This window comes from Myxocyprinus asiaticus, chromosome 39 (assembly GCF_019703515.2).
Source record: "Myxocyprinus asiaticus isolate MX2 ecotype Aquarium Trade chromosome 39, UBuf_Myxa_2, whole genome shotgun sequence".
In the NCBI taxonomy this organism is placed as follows: Eukaryota; Metazoa; Chordata; class Actinopteri; order Cypriniformes; family Catostomidae; genus Myxocyprinus; species Myxocyprinus asiaticus.
Genome location: NC_059382.1, coordinates 11775421 through 11779358, shown reverse-complemented (window position 1 = coordinate 11779358; position 3938 = coordinate 11775421). Strand labels below are relative to the sequence as shown.

The window sequence follows — 3938 nt, the reverse complement described above, 5'->3', positions numbered from 1 at the left end:
GTAGCATGGCACAATGGTATAGGGTCCCCATGGCATCAGCTACTGACACAGCGTCAAAATGACCAACTTGAAAGGGAACGCTCAGTTTACAACTGTAACTCTGGTTTCCTGAAAGGAGAAAACGAGATGCTGTGTATGCTTTCCGCACTACTGATTTCTCGCTGTATGGGTCCGGAAGATGCACTCTCCTCCCTTCAGAAGGAAATCCTGACAAAATGGCATTGTGTTCTCACTAATATGCCTCGATGACGTGTGCATTGGGGGCGGAGTGCCAAGCACCATCTGCCAATAGATTGGCATAATTGTAAAGGGCGGAGCTCCCCATGGCTCCAGCTACTGATGCAGCTTCTTACTCCCTCCTTCAGGGAATCAGGGTTACAGTTGTAACCTTAGAGTGCTTGTCAACTTACAAATGTTTTTTTATGTACTGCTAAGCTATTGATTCTTTTGATAAACGCACCTTATTTAGTGCTTTAGAGTTGATTTTGTACCATGTAAACATATAAATTTGTTTAGTGAAACTAGCTCATTATCATTTAAATTTAGATAGGTAGCCACTAAATAATGTCAAATACAAACAAATTTACATTCTAAAGTTAATAACATTGCAAATAAAGACTTTTATATTTAACAATTTTTTTAGAAACATGAGTTACATTAACAGCATTTGAGAGGCTGAAACTTTAGGGTAACATGAAATATGTCAATGTAGTAAGTATTGATTGCAAACAAAATGTTAATTTAATGTCTTTTTCTGTTTGTTTTGTCATGGGGTAAGGATAGAAGCAGTTCAATACACTTAAAATCAGCTGGATAAATAAAGAGGTTATGATATCACCACTGTTCACCAACACAATTCATTCCTTTCTGCCCTCTCTACATGCTAAGAGTGTAGCAGAGTGAATTTAACTGACAGCTGCTTGTTGACTTTTTGTGTTGTTGATAATGATGCTGTTTGTTATGAGTAAATGGATCAAACGAGATTTATGCAATTACGCAATAGTGTTGTTTCACACAGACATGAGAGTGCAACCTTATTCAGATAATTTAATTCCTAATGAATAAAATGAAACAAATATTGCTGTCATTTTAAAATAGTATCTCTAATAGGTGCAAATCTCTTTTTAAGCATTTTCCAAATTGAGTCTTTGATTTCAGCTGTGTTTAAAACATTAATGACAGGATTTAGCCTTGGTAGAATAACATATGCCAGAGATGTGCTAATGGTTCTTGCAGCGGGAGAGAGAGCAACAATGAATGCAGCAATATTTTTGCAGGCTATGGGGAGGAAAAATACTGCGACTAACAACGAGTGAAAAACACAGGTCTTCAGAGCCTTGATACACCCTTCCCAAGTTGTAATTCTGCTTACGGCAAGAAGAATGCCAAAATATGACAAAACTATTATAATCAATGGTGCTACAAAGGTATAAATCCATGCTGAGGCTTGCCATTAAATGATTAATGCTATTGTGATTGCATGCCAACTTAAATACTGGTCCATGGTCACAACAATTACTTTGTATCACATGGATTTACAGTATAAAATGAAAGCCAAGTGAACAGAGACACTGTCAAGGCAATCAGAAGTGTTTAATGCCCATATTGATGAAAAATGTAAAGACATACACTACCGGTCAAAAGTTTTGAAACACTTACTCATTCTTTATTATAATTGTTTTTCACATTTAGAATAATAGTAAAGTCATCAAAACTATGGAATAACATAAATGGAACTTTGGGAATTATGTTGTGACTAAACAAAATCCAAAATAAATCAAAACTGTGTTATATTTTAGCATCTTCAAAGTAGTCACCCTTTGCCTAGAATTTGCAGACAAGTACTCTTGACATTTTCTCAACCAACTTCTTGAGATATCACCCTGGGATGATTTTTAAACAGTATTGAAGGAGTTCCCATCTATGTTGGGCACTTATTGGCTGCTTTTCTTTATTATTTGGTCCAATTTTTAAAATATATTTTAAAAATTTACTGTATTTTTTACAGTTAATACTCGTTAATCAATTAACGTCTTTTTTCCTGTGGCATTTTTACAGTTTTTACTGTTAAAATTACAGACATTTTTTACAGTGTGAGTATATCTACTGATACATGCCCTGAGATCATTCAGAGAACAAAATGATGTAACAATTGCCTTTTGTAAATGCTTCTGCCACTATAGTAGACTGGAAGGCCAATTGGCACACTGTGTCTTCCTTTAGGAAAGGGGTAATATAGATTTAACAAGATCTCTTAATTTAGGTAGATTACTGAGCTTTTTGAAAAGCAGGCATTAACTGTTGTATATTGTTGTGGTGAAAGGTCACCAACCTCCTTAACAAGCAACATAATAAAGCTTCATTTTAAAACTTTAAAGTTTATTTTTTTGGGGAAAAAATTGTGAATGTGAAAAAAATAAAAGAATAATAATAAAACAATGTGGAAAAATGTCAGAGGGATAGCACAGCAATGAATTTTAACCAGAGTGAACAATTTTATGTCAGTTAACATGTTGTAGGCCTACATCATGACTTATACTTTATATATAACTCAACCCTTATGTTGTTTATGTTTTTATTCTTACAATTGTTGTCGGTTATTATTATAATTTTTTTTTTATTGGAATAAAATTCCTTAAATTTGTTCACATATGGTATCTGAAAACACACACACACACACACACACACACACACACACACACACACACACACACACACACACACACACACAGACACAAATCTGGACCATTTTCTTTAAATATTTTGGTTTTATTTTACCTTGTTACACTTGTGTTCCCAGTCACAAATGACAGGCCACTGGAAAGGAATGGATTAGACATCGAAACAGGAGCATCTCAGTCCTTTAGATCAGCACATATGTGGATGTATTTTTGCACACACAAAGTCCTCGGACATGTACACACACACACACACACACACACACACACACACACACAGACACACACACACATGTTGTTGCGGCTATCCTTATGAGGACTTTCCATAATGATTTTTATACTGTATGAACTATGGCTTCTATCCCCTAACCCAACCCCTAAACCTAACCCTCACAAAAAACTTTGAATTTTCAAAAAAACATTGTTCAGTATGTTTTTTAAGTGATTTGAATTATAGGAACACTAGAAATGTCCTCATAAACCACATTTATAGCATAATATCCTTGTAATTACCAGTTTGTAACCTAAAAAAAAATTCCTTGTAACCACCCAAATCCACCCACACACACACACACACACACACACACACACACACACATGCACACACAATGCGTGTTGAGCATCCTTTTGTCCATAGTGCACTCTTTGAGAGTTCAAGATCTACTTATCATATGATGTTGATTTTGGGGCTTGTATGAATCGGTATAATCTGCTGTAAGTTATGATATGTCATTGTCTATGTAATATGTATGTTTCAGGGAGTAATAAGGAAAACACGACAAAAAGCCACTCCTGTTTATTATATTTATGTGTCAAAGGGAATTTCATACAACTATACTCACTATAGTTTGGCCTCTGTGTGAAACAAATTTGCTCATTATATTCTACTAATTGAGACCTTTCCAACTATATATAACACATGGCTATCTCATCTTTTTTATGGTTTTACCAACTCTATATATAATTTTGTGATACAAATTTTTGCAAATGATGAGAACAAAACAGTTCTTATTTGTCAGCAAATTAAAAAGCAGGAACTGGTAGGATCAGCTATATGCATTGTAAAGTCCAGATTCTTAGCATTAAAATGACACTCACTGTGCTTTGTTCAGATCAAGCAAGTGGTTATTAATTTGTTATGTAATTATTATTATTTTATTTTTGGTGTTCTGCAGGGTGTGCCCCCCCCCACTGGCCCAGTATAAGCTCAGTTCAATGAATCCTTCTATCAATAAAAAATGAGCACAAGACCTGTTATAA

General features: G+C 34.7%; 1 pseudogene; it reads right to left on the bottom strand.

The window, feature by feature from the left end:
* Nucleotides 1-1084: 1084 nt before the first annotated feature.
* LOC127429651 (olfactory receptor 10G9-like) lies at nt 1085-1627 on the bottom strand (annotated as a pseudogene).
* Nucleotides 1628-3938: the final 2311 nt, after the last annotated feature.